Source organism: Canis lupus, chromosome 27 (assembly GCF_048164855.1).
Source record: "Canis lupus baileyi chromosome 27, mCanLup2.hap1, whole genome shotgun sequence".
Classification (NCBI taxonomy): Eukaryota; Metazoa; Chordata; class Mammalia; order Carnivora; family Canidae; genus Canis; species Canis lupus.
Genome location: NC_132864.1, coordinates 30,539,408 through 30,553,006, shown reverse-complemented (window position 1 = coordinate 30,553,006; position 13,599 = coordinate 30,539,408). Strand labels below are relative to the sequence as shown.

General features: G+C 41.5%; 1 long non-coding RNA gene across 1 annotated transcript; it reads right to left on the bottom strand.

The window, feature by feature from the left end:
- Window positions 1-1,261: 1,261 nt before the first annotated feature.
- On the bottom strand, window positions 1,262-13,327 carry LOC140619601 (uncharacterized). The gene is made up of 2 exons (XR_012019475.1): window positions 5,737-13,327; window positions 1,262-5,528 (listed from the first exon to the last, which is right to left on the bottom strand). It is a non-coding gene; the product is annotated as an uncharacterized lncRNA (long non-coding RNA).
- Window positions 13,328-13,599: the final 272 nt, after the last annotated feature.

The window sequence follows — 13,599 nt, the reverse complement described above, 5'->3', positions numbered from 1 at the left end:
TGCCCTGGGCTGAAGGCGGTGCTAAACTGCTGAGCCACCAGGCTGCCCAACTCTTAGTTTTTTAAATAAAATGTTTATCTTGCTAGAATTTAACAGAAGAAAAAGAACTGAAGTGAAACCAATTTACCTGCACCCTCCAAAATCCTTCTATATTTAAAAAGAGATTGTGAAATAGTAAGAGTGGGAACCTTGTGTTTTTTGTTAAACTTTGTTTTTCTTAATAGGTATAACTTTAAATTTCCATGTAGTAAAATATTGTCACCTGTCAAATAAAACTCAGAAGACAACTGTCACAGTTAAGCAAACAATAAACACACACATACACATTTTAAAAAATTTATTGAACAGGGCAAAGATTAAAATCTGAACCCACTAGAAGAAAGAATTCGAGAAAGGCTGATCCAAGAAAAGATCCAATAAAAGTGACAGATTGCTTGTAGGGAAAAAACATTAGACGTCCTATGAAAACATGTATTCTTGCTATCTATTTTAAACCCAACAAAGTTAATTATGAACTCAGAATATTAACTTCACTCCTCCCTCAATATTTTGTTCTATAATGGGTGGGCAATTTCATACTTGTTTAAAAATCAACACCTTGCTAAGCTTTGAACATGTACTTTCAAGCATCTCTGCTCAGTGACCTGAGGCCCGGGGAATTGTAACATCTTGGACTTGCTTAAAAGCAGATTCCTACTGTCAGTGACATAGAACTTAAAGGTGACCACTTGCAAACATGGTTTGACAATCTGCTTTGTGAGCCAGCTAGAGACTGTAAATCAGAATCTTGCCTTATTTGATGCATTCTTTTTTCCTCTCTTTATTTACTTTAAATTTTTGCTCAGAGAAACCGATGGAATCTGCATTTGAGAGACATGACTCTTCTTTGCCAGAAAGGCAATAAACTTAGCTTTGTTTCAGTTTGGTGATCTTTGTTTCCTACTTTTAAAAACACAATCAGTTGTCCAAAATCATGTGTATTTTACCCTTACCACGATTTTCCAGCATAGCTTGTGTCTCTCCCAGATTTTCCAACTGCGCTCTCCCTTTATGGCAGTCAGAGAGTCTTTTACCTTCATGTCACTTTTAATGGTTTTCAGATTTTTACTCAATTTGCACAATGACATCTATTACATCCTTACAGTTTTTGTCTCAGAGACATCTAATATCCAATTCTAGGTTTGATAGATTGTATTTTAGGTCTGCTGAATAGCTGTAGGTTGGAATTTTTTCAAAATTTTTCCTGCTTTATTTCCACTATTTCTTTTTTTTTTTCCTAGTCTTTTTCCTGGGCTCCTTTATCAGTTTGTTGGAGTACATCCTCAAGTAGTTTTTTTCAGAGAGGGTGTACAAGAGAAAGTTTTGTAGTTCCAGCCTGTCTTCGGATATCTTCTTTTGCCCTTACATTTGCTTAACGGTATGGCTGGACATGGACTTTTCATTCAAAATGATTTTCTTTATAAAAGTCTCATGTAAGAAACAGAATTTTCAATATTTTAACAATTGGCATCAGAATTCACTTAAGGGAAGGGACTGTTTAAAGGATGGGAAAATGTACACTGATAAATGCTTGTGAGTAGAGGAGAAGGAAAGAGTGTTTGAGAGAGACCAGGGGGAAACAGAAATCAGCCATATTGCTCATTAGGATACAAGGTGAGGAACTTGAATTGGTTCCAAGAGACCAGAGGCTTGGAGAGGGTGTCTAATGCCCAGGATGTAGTGGAATATGGCTGTTAGGGTACTTTTGGAGAAATGTGTCCACAAACTCTTTTAACACTGTGCTCTTCAAGAGATAGGGCTTAGTTCTGTCTCCCTTAAGTATGGGCTAGACTTGGTGATTTGCTTCTAATGAATAGAAAACAAATAGAAGTAATGGTGTGTGACTTTGGCACTGTGGCTTCTGTCTTATTGCCTTTAAGAGGATCTCCTCTCTCTTGAAATTCTGGGGGAAGCCAGCTACCATGTACAAAGGGTGTACTTGTACCTGAGACTGCCATGCTGAGGGGAAGCCCAAGGTAGGCATGTGGAAAAGGAGGATCAAGAAAGATGTCAACCTCCTTCCAACTATCCACCTGTTCTCAGCTCAGGTGCCATGCATGGACAATGAGAAAGACATCTGAGTCATTCCTGTCCCAGCAATCTATAGCCATTTTAGGCACTCCACTTGGTGTCCAGGGTATCTAAGCACAGAGATGAGTCATCCATACTATGTTCTGCCCATTTCTGTTCCTACAGAATCATGAGTATATAAAATGGTTGTTATTTTATACCACAAAGTTTTGGTATGTTATTTAATGATAAACAACTGGAAGAATCACAGTTTAGAAATGTTTAACTCAGGCATTCTTTTTTTTTTTTTAAAGATTTATTTATTTTAGAAAGAGATAGAGAGATCAGGGAGGGGAGGGGCACTGGGAGAGGGAGAGAGAGAATCTCAAGCAGACTCCCTGCTGGGTGGGGATCCTAATGCAGGGCTCAATCCCATGATCTTGAGATCATGACTCAAGGCAAAATCAAGAGTAGGATACTCAACTGACTGAGCCATCCAGGTGCCCCTAACTCAGGCATTCTTTTTAATGTTTTAAAGGATTTTATTTGTTTACTTGACAGAGAGTGCATGAGAATGGGGAGTGGAAGGCAGAGAAAGAGGGAGAAGCAGGCTCCCTGCTGAGCAAGGAGCCCGACGTGGGGCTCATCCCAGGACCCTGGGATCATGACCTGAGCCAAAGGCAGATGCTTAATGGACTGAGCCACCCAGATGCCCCAACTCAGGTATTCTTAACAAAATTATTTTTTTAAAAGATTTTATTTATTTATTCATGAGAGACACAGATAGAGAGAGAGAGGCAGAGACACAGACACAGGAGAAGCAGGCTCCATGCAGGAAGTGCGACGTGGGACTCGATCCCAGGACTCCAGTAACATGCCCCGGGCCGAAGGCAGGTGCCAAACTGTTGAGCCACCCAGGCATCCCCAACAAAATTCTTACTACACTTTTTTATTATTGCAAAAGTAACACCTGTTTGTTGTAACACATTCAAATACAAAAATACTGTTTAGGGGTTGGGACCTTGTGGTATTTATCTCCATGACTTTAGTATCTAGCTCAGGGCCTGCACTTCCAGAAGCTTGATAAAGTTTACTGGATGAATGATTCTTGCCTTCCTTTTCTCATCTCCTTCCTTACTGCTTTCTCTCTCACATTTACGTTTTTTAAAGATTTTATTTACCTATTCATGAGAGACACACAGAGAGAGGCAGAGGGAGAAGCAGGTTTCTTGCGGGGAGACCAAGTGGGACTTGATGCCAGGACCCTGGGATCACTACCTGAACCAAAGGCAGATGCTCAACTGCTGAGCCACTCAGGTGCCCCTCCCTTTCACATTTAAAAGAAGGTTAAGCCCTAAAAGTTCTGAAACGGTGTGCCAGGGGTCATTTTCACTGCTCTGAGGGACAGGTAATCAGGACTCATGGATGGTGGGCTGCCCAAGTCTCAGGCAGAAGGGTGCTGGCTTCTGCTATTCCAAGCTTGTCTGAGAACCCCTCTTGATTAGAGGTTAGGTTGTGGCTTACACAACTGAACTCTGCTAATAAGGCCAAGGCTAAGAGCTTTGGGGATATAGCTCAACTACAATGTTATGAGGCATTTGAAGGGGGGAGAAATTTCTGGGAGACAACAGGCTATCTGGCCTCGGGTGTGTCATCCATTATAGGGCCTCAGTTTCCTCTTTCTGAGTCCTCCTTCCCAAAGCCCAGCCTGGGAAAAACCTGAGGCCATTAAAAGTGGAGTCTGGAAATGTTCCAAAATCCCAGGAACAAATTCACCCCTCTGATATTTCAAATTCTTTAGAAAATGTGGGCTGACACCGTGGAAAGCACAAGTTACAAAACAGTCCGTACAGACTGTTCTCTGTTTGTAACTTTATCCAGTCTCTCTGCATAGAACCAAGTTGGGGGAGGCGGTTTGCCAATATGTTATCTGTGGTTATCTAAGGGGGTGGGAGGAAATTATTCCTGGTAATTTTTATTTTCTTTTTGGTGTGCCTCCAAATGTTCTACAATGAGTATCTATTACCTTTCATAATCAAGAAATTTTAAAAATTTGTTTTAAATAGGCAATTTGACGTGCTCTTTGTCATGCTCAGTAGTACACAAGTTGCTTCTAGGTAACAGTGAAAAGGAGAGGAACCATCTATGCAGCCTCGTTAATGGAGATTGAGGGGTTTTCTAATGTATTAGCTTTCCATTGCTGTGTAACAAACAACGTAGGGGCTTAGAGCTGCATGCATTTACTATCCCACAGTTTCTGTGGGTTGGGAGTCCAGGCATGGCTTGGCTGACTCCTCTTCTCAAGGACTCACAAGGCTCCAATTAAGGTGTTGGCCAGACTGCACCCTCATCCAGTGGCACAAATGGGGAAGAACCTGTTTCCAAGGTCACTCAAGTTGGCAGAATTCAATTCCTTGTGGCTATAAGATGGACAGCCCCAGCTTTCTCCTTTGGTTGGAAGCCACCTTCTGCCTCTAGAGGCAGTTTCTTGCCAGGTGGACTTTCCCAAAATGGTTACTTCAACAAATCAGCAAGAAGAGCCTCTAGAGCAAATTTTCTAGCAAGATGGAGTCTTATATAATGTAATGTATCACAAAAGGACATCCCATCACCTTTGCCAGATGCTATTGGTTAGAAAAAAATCACAAGTCTCATCTCAGGGAGAAGTCCAACTCAAGCAGAATGGATTACTTAAAGATTGTTATGAACCGAATGTTTGTGTCCCCACTGAATTCATGTTGAAACCTTAACCCCAGCATGGCTATCCTTGGAGATGAGGCCTCTACAGAAGCAATTAAGGTCAAATGAGATCGTAAGGGTAAGGCCCTCATCTGATAAGGACTACTGTCCTTATAAGAGGAGGCACCAAAGAGTTCACTCTTTCTCCTCACACACACTGAGGAAAGGCCATGTGAGGATGGAGTGAGAAGGTAGCCATCTGCAAACCAGGAAGAGCCCTCCGTAGAAACCAAATTGGTGGGTCACCCTGATCTCAGACTTCCAGCCTCTATAACTTTGAGAGAATAAGTTTTTGTTGAATGAACTATCCAATCTGTGGTATTTTCTTATGGCACTCTGAGTTAAGACAAGTGTGAATGCCAGCAGGCACTGATCATTGTGGGGGCACCTAAGAGTTTGTCTGCCCACACTTAATATTGTGATGTTGGCTGAAATTTCAAATAGAAATTCTGAAAGCTGGTAGGTAACACACAGGATTTTAAAAATGCAGATTGTCCCCACAGTTTTTCATTCTGTAAGCCAGTCTCTGACCTGGGAAGTTTCAATGAGCTTTTCCATAGTGATTCTAATGATGGAGTTTCTTGGAGAAACAAGAGAGGGGGAGTAGGTGGCCCACAGTTGAAAGTTAAAGTCTGAGAGCTTCAAATTCCTAGCTCTGCTACTTCCTAGCAATAGGACCTTAGATCAGTGATCCTTCTTTCCAGTCAAAACTTCTTAACCTGATGTAATATGGCGAGTTCCTAAAATGAAAAAACACCCTCCAGTGTCAGCAGTTCCTTTCCCCAGCTAAGCCCTAGCAAAAGGAGGCTGGAATTTCTGCCTTATACTCCCAGCCCCATGCCCTTAGTGTTTGGTGTTTCAAGGCCATGGAAAATTTGAAATCAGGAGGGGGATAGGATTTGGAGGATGTTCAAACATGGAGATGACCTGGGTCTTGCTTGTCCTTACATTGCTCCTTCAGGGAGAAGCTGAAATATATCACTGGCAGTGAAGAAGGTGAAGGTCCAGGTATAGGTCTGAGGTACTGAGGCTAGAGTCCTTGGATACCAGAAGGAAAAGTAGTCCTTGGCCATTATGTCATAATGTCCATGAGTAGGCAGAGAAGCTTCCGTGTGGCGCCTATTTTCTGACATCACAAAGAGTCCATGGCTGTGTGTGGGGCTGTGTGTGGGGCTGTGTGTGGGCAAGTTGACTTCAGGGCAGTATTGAATGAGATAAAGGCATGGGAAACTTCTTGCATTAGGGCTATGGAATAAATCTCACACCAGAAACTCACACTCAAATGAGATGATGCATGTAAATTGCAGTCCTAGTTTGAGTGCCTATAATGCCTCTATTATTTATCTACCATCATGGATCCCGCTGATTTACAGGCTGATAGAGATCTGTCATTTAGAAGATGGGGTTTTGGTTAGAAATCTGGGTGGAAGACCACCTACAAGCTGAGGGACTCTGGTTTTCCTCCTCTGTAATGACTGGAATAAAACAACGGAGTTTTAACTGAGTTAATAGGCAGAGGGCTTAGCTCTATTCCTAGCACTAGTAAATGATAATTACTACATATTGTAATATTGATACTGGTCAGAACTGGAAGACTGGGTGCATGGATGTGTTCATACTGTTAACCAAAGGGTATTTGCGATTCCTGGGCATGGGGCCTGCATGCATACTTAGGACCCCATGCTTAGAAGAGCCCTGTGCTCAGAGGGGCCTCACATTTGGTTTAATAATCTGCTGCTGCCATTTTGAAATTCATAATAATTTTTGAACAAGGGCCCTTGTCTTTTCATTTTACACTGGGCCCCACAAATTATGTAATTGGTCCTGTAACACTACATCTTGGCTGAAGTTCATAGTAGCAACCCGTAGATAAAGTTTTCAAGTTTCTTATAGCCATTTTTCTAGTAGGAGTCTTTTTTTATTTTTTAAAAAGATTTTATTTTTTCATGAGAGACAGAGAGAGAGGCAGAGACACAGGCAGAGAGAAGGCTCCACACAGGTAGCCTGATGTGGAATGTGATTCCAGAACTCTGGGATCATGCCCTGAGCCAAAAGCAGACGCTCAACCGCTGAGCCACCCAGGCGTCCCTATCATAGGAGTCTTTATATATCTTGAGCGCCTTCCTCCATATGAAATTTCACAAGGCAGGGGCAGAGGGTGGGCACTGTAGGATTAGAAAAAGGGGGAGGATCCAGAGCTGTGGAGAGTATGTGAGGGTCTCCTCCACATTGACTTGGTGGTACCTACAGATGGTAAAAGAAGTGGTTGGTTTCTTGTAAGGCCCATGTGTGGGGAACATGGAAGCTTGACTCATATTTTCTAAGTGGAAGAAAGACCAAGGAATGAGAGAAACAAGAGGGGGAACGGGAATAAGCATGTTCTGCTTCTCCTTAGGCTGTTAGGCCCAAAGACAAGCACAGAAAGTAAAGCCAAAAGTATCTACTTATCACAAAACAGGTCCACATAGGCAAGGCCAGACTCTGGAGAGCAGAATATGATTAGAACAGAGCTCTTTGCCTTAAAAGAGGGAACTGGGAGAGGTATCAGGCAAAGAGCCATAAACACAGCCTGAGCCCTTGTTCCCTTTTTGGGTGCCCAAGGCATGAGGAAACAGCAATCCATCTGGCGAAGTGCTAAGAACAACTTGGTATCAACTTGCTTCTCAGCCAAGGCCAAGGATGCCTGCTATTATGGACTTGAGGTTTCTTGAAAATTTTCCACATTTACTTTTGATTACGGCAAGTTTCCTGTTATTAGAGATAATGAAACATCTCTAAGTAGCTGGGGGTCTTGCTTTGGGCCAGGAAGTGATGAGAAGCCATGTAACTACTTAGATCCTCTGTAAGGACCACAAGGTCTGACTGTTTCCTGCCACAGGCTGCCTTTCATGGAGACTCCAGGTGGGCCCTGCTTCCGGGGCTGGCTTCCTGGGCTGTCTTAGCTCAATGGTGATGGTGGCAGATGTATGTGTGTAGCCTTGGACTCTGATTTCATGCTTGTTTTGTCACATACTCTTAAAAATTTGTGGTGTAGCTTAAATGATCACATTGTAAAATGAATAGTGTAAAATACCCACAAGAATATACTGCAGCATAATTTTGCTGGTCGCAAGATAACCAAAGGATTTATTTTAAAATATAATTCATAGTGCATTACAGGCAGTGTGTTATGAAGATGGGATAGAAGTTGAACACCACCTTGAGGATTGCTGTAATTTTTTGACCATGTCAGGGAATCTTTGTGGTAAGAGTGAAGTTGGGCTTAATGATCCCCTTGTCATCCCCTCTTTTCTTCCCATCAACTCTACAGTCTTTGAAGCCCTGATCTGTGTATGTTTCCCGAGTCCTGGACCACCTAAAACAGCATCTGAACTTGAATACTTTCTCTGGGAAAACTACTTTCTCCTCAAATCCAGGTAGCCCCAGACATCTTCTAAACTTGAGAAATTGAGTTCCTGTCCAAAACATCCAAGCATTGAATCAGGCAAATGTGGCTAGGATGTTTCTGTTCTGTTGCTATTGCCTCAGAAGAATATCAATGATGAGACTGGGGCTCCCCAAGGTCCCTCAGTGCTTGCCACTTCATGAAACATGGCTTTGGCCCATTTCCCTGACCTAATGACTAGGTCTGATTTCAGTTACTTTCCCTGACCCAAAGTCCTGGCAGTTCAGGGAGGTGAGCTTGGATAAAGCCATAGGTCTTCTGAGATATTCAGAATTACGCCTGAACAGAAAGATACCTTTTATTCTTGTTGGTGTAAAGGACCAGGATTCTTAACCGTGACCTAAACCTGTTTTCTTTTTCAAAGAAGCAGCAGTTGGGAGTGCTGAGTCTCAGTGTGGTTTAGTGAAGTGGTGAAACACTCATCAGTCTGGAGCATGCCCAGATTGGCCACCTGCTCTGACAGAGATGAGGAAGGACATATTTCCTTTTTTATTTTTTTTTAAGATTTTATTTATCAATGACAGAGAGAGAGAGAGAGGGAAGCAGAGACACAGGTAGAGGGAGAAGCAGGCTCCATGCAGGGAGCTCAATGTGGGACTCAATTCCTGGACTCCAGGACCATGCCCTGGACCAAAGGCAGGTGCCAAACCGCTGAGTCACCCAGGGATCCCAGAAGGACATGTTTTTATCAATGAGAACTGGACCTCATTGGACCCTTAATCCAGGGTTCCTGTCACATTTGCTAACAGGTCAGCTGGCACAGGTGGCATCCAAGGACCTCAGCCTATGAGAGAAATGGAATGTGACATGTTTGTTGCCACCAGCACTTCCAAGGGTGATAGGGCAAATAAGGAATTGGTTTTCCTTATAAAAGAGATCGACTATGATGGAATGTATTCTATTGACACTGGCAAGTTGTGGTTAAAAAGATGGCAAGGGAATGGCTGGCTTCCAGGGTATTAATGCCTTAATATTATTGCTAACAACTGCCATTTACTAAGGGCTTATTAGGTGTCAGGCACTGTGCTCAGTGCTGTGTGTTCATTCTTTCTCCTAATCCTCACATTCTTTGAGATAGGGACCATAGCTATGCCTACTTTTCTGAATAAAGAAATCGGCTCAGAAAGGTTAAGTAGCATGTCAGCGTCTTTGGCCTTGCCAATGCAGAAAGTTCTGTGGTTCTGTCTACTGGAGTTAACAAATTCTAAGTTTCTGCCTCTTAATAAATTGATCTCATACTATTTTCTAACACTTACTATATGTCTGCTGTTGTTAATAAATTGAAATGGGATGGTTCAGTCAGGACTCTGTCCGTTTCATGAAAAGAGAAGACAACTCAAAATGAATTAGATGAAAGTTGGATATACTGCTTGCAAAAAATGTCCAGGATTAGTTTAGCTTCAGGCATGGCTGAATCCAGGGGGCAACAATGTCTTTAAGGATTCTCTTTGTTAGGTCCCTGTGCATGTTCCATTCTCGGACACACCATCTTCTTATGGTAGTCAGATGGTTATCAGCAGTACCACACTTGTTAGCCTTAGACTTCTAAATTCAGTGGATTGAAAACAAAAAGAAATGCCTTTCTCAGTTGTTTAAACATCCCTCACCCTCTCACCTCTCAGGATTAACTTTAGTTTGTATAAGATTGGTTTGGCTTAGATCATACGCTTATCCCTTATCTAAATACCTTGACCAAGGGGCTGCAGGGCTCTAGTTGGTCAGTCTTGGTTATGTACTCACCCTGGAGCCAGGGATAGTTAGCATACAGACAGAGTGGTGGAGGGCAATTCAAAAAAAGTGGGGATAGATAGTGGGAATAAAAAAAGCAATATATATCCATGGCAGTGGGAATTCTGGGGGCATAAAGAATGGGCACCTGGCTAATAAAGCCAACTGACTAGTTTTTGATGGGAGACATATGCCTGATTCGTGGCTCAATCAGTCATCCACCTAGAACATTGCACTTCTGTCAGTCCAGCCAGGGGCAAGTTGTTTCAGTAGCATAAAATTAGAACAGATGTAATGAGATGTTCCTAAAAAATATTCCCATCAAAGTATTCATGGGCAGATTAGGTTCAGCTGTGAGAGACAGAAAACCTCAAATACCAAGTATGTTAAGAGGACAGAATTTATCTTATAAACAACATCCAGAAGTAAAGAGTTCAGGCCTGGTATGGTGGTTCCTCATTCATCATAAACCTAGGCTCCTTCTAACTTGTTGCTCCATGACATCTGCACACACTTCCTTCTCCACGGTCCAACTGTGACATGCTCAAGTTCTTGCCACCAAGCCCACATTGTGCTCAGTAGAACAGAAGAAAATGGGCATACTCTTTTAAGGACAAGCTGCAGCAGTTGCTAATGTCCCATTGGCTAAAAAGTAGTCAGTGGGTTATACTTCCATGCAAGGGAGGCTGGAAAATGTGTTTGTTCTAGGAAGGACAGATACAGGGAGACAACCAGTCTTTGTCAGAATGTTCACCCTAATGTACAGTTCTTCACTATAGAGAGTGCCCTATCCAGTCACTTGGAAAACAAGCACCTTCAAAAGGCAATCCTAAATATTAAGACTTAACTAACCATTACTCTTTGTTCCCCTACTTTTTGATTCTCACTCTTCTATTAGCATATTCTTTTTTTTAAAAAAGATTTTTATTTATTTATTCATGAGAGACACAGAGAGTGAGAGGCAGAGACACAGGCAGAGGGAGAAGTAGGCTCCATGCAGGGAGCCCGATGTGGGACTCGATCCCGGGTCTCCAGGATCACACCCTGGGCCGAAGGTGGCGCTAAACCACTGAGCCACCTGGGCTGCCCAGTATATTCTAATTAGAAAATGTCCAATTGCAATTTGCTTTAAATATACTTAAATTTAGAAATGACTAAATTTTTTCTTAAAAAAAAAAAAAAGGCATGTGCCGCCCACAACTAGTGAAACAATGTCAATATGTACAAAGTACTACGTTTCTCCAAACTCTTCAAGTTACATCATGTCTGCTGTGTGTCCACCTTTCTTTGATGATCATTTATTCATTGACACATTTGTAGGTTTTGTTTTCACAAAAATGGGTTCACAACATACATTACTCTGTAACTCTGTCTTTTCACTTATGGTATATATCATAGACATGCCACAGGTTAAAAGCTAGAGGTCTGTCTCATTCTTTTAAAAAGCTGCATAATACTTCAGCTTTTAATTCTAGAAATTATTTAACCAATTCCCTTTGATGGACTGTCAAGTTGTTTCCAGTTTTCTGCTACCACAGGCCATGTTGCAGCAAACTTCTTGCACTGGTGTCCTTGTATTGTATTGCAGTGCTTTTAGTTCTCTGAGACACAGTTCTTCAAAGGGGGGCTGCTAGGTTAAAAGATGTATTTAAAAAAATGTCATTGCTATGGCCAATTACCTTTAAAAAGATGGGAACACTCCATATTGCCACCAACAATGTACAGAGGTTTTCATTTACCCTAATTTTTGCCACACTGGAAGTCAGTGCTTTTTAAAATTTTGCATCTGATAGGTGACCAATGGTACCCTGTTGTTTTGATTTACATCTCACTAACCATGCATACACTTTATCTGCTTTCATATGCTTATTGAAATGCCAGAGAGAAAAATGATTCGAAGCGTGGACTCAGGAGTCAAATCACTTGAATTTGTGTCATAGCCCAAGACCTGTGATCACCTACTGTAGGACTTGGGCAAGTTACTTCATTCTTCTGAGCCTGTTTTCTTAGCTGTACAACAGGGAGAATACTGTTCTCTATTGGGGTGACTTTTTTTTTTCTTTTTGTAATAATCAATTTGTAGGAACTCTCTGTATGTTAGTGATATTAATCATCGATCTGTCACTTGTGTTGGAAATTTTTCATGTGTCTCTCACGTGTCTTTTATAGAACTAAGATTTGTTTTCCCCAAATTTGTTTATGTAATCAAATATGTCTGTAATTTCCTTGAGAGCTTCTAGATTTTTTGCTTATGATCCCCTATCATAAAATTATAAAAAGTCTCTTAACAATTCTAATATTTCATTTTAACATTTGAATTTGTAGTTTCTCTGCTATTGTCTATGTTGTGAGGCAGGAATTTGGTTGCTCTCTAGGCACTTATGATAGTTCTATATAGTAGTAACATGTATCAAATTTAATTTAGAAAGTTCATGGAAAGAGAAATTTGGAATCCTTTTTTCCTATGAAATATTATAGGAAACTCCAACATACAAAATTGAGTTGTCCTTGTTTGAAGTGGTGAAAGGCTTGAGCAAGACAATGAAGAGCCTTGTAAACAAGTATAAAGTTCCAGAATAAAAGTTTAGATTTTATTCTGAAACAATGGAGCAACTGTTAAAAGGTTTTAGGCAGGGGAGTGACACAATCAGATTTCGTATCAAAGATTACTCTAGCTGCTCTGCAAAGAACAGTCTGTAGTAGGACAGCAGTAGAGATAGTGACACTAGAATGGCATCACAATGGTCTTAGGAATAGATACCTTGGACAAGGCTGATAGAAGTGGAGACAGTTTTAAGGTATATTTACATGATACACTAGGAGAGGGATTATGCTATTTATATATTATGTTCTGGTAGCATAGGAGAGTGTATCATGTAAATGATGTACCTTAATGACTAATAGGGATGACGGGGGTGATAGAAGAGAAGCTTCAGTGACAAGAGTTAATTCCTGTGTTCTGGTTTGAAAATAAGGGTGGAGGGTGGTGCCATTAATCAAGAACAGAACACCAGAAGAGCAGATTTTGAAGGAAAAATGATCCTTCAGTGTGAAGGATCTGTGTGTTTATCAAGCAGGGGAATATCCAGATGACATTCAGATCTGGAGCTCAGGAAATATATCTGGACTAAAAATAGGAATCTGGAAGTTATCAACATATAGTTGGAAACCAAAGCCATGGGAATGGGGGAGATTCTGCAGAATAGTTCAAGAAGGCCTAAGACATGGGAACCCTGGGTGGCGCAGCGGTTTGGCGCCTGCCTTTGGCCCAGGGCGCGATCCTGGAGACCCAGGATCGAATCCCACATCGGGCTCCCGGTGCATGGAGCCTGCTTCTCCCTCTGCCTGTGTCTCTGCCTCTCTCTCTCTCTCTGTATGACTATCATAAATAAAAAAAAAAAAAAAAAAAAAAAAAAAAAAAAAAAAAAAAGAAGGCCTAAGACAGAGGAGCAACACTGATTCAGTTGGGTTTCTCTGACTGTAAGTAACAAAAATTACAAAAATTGACCCTGGCTACTAGGCCTCTGCGCATAGTGTAAAGGGATATCTTTTTCAGACCTATGTAACAGCCTGCACAGCCAATGTAATGTACAGGAAGGATATAAGGCAGTTCACAAAAAATTTTTGAGAAGCTTAAC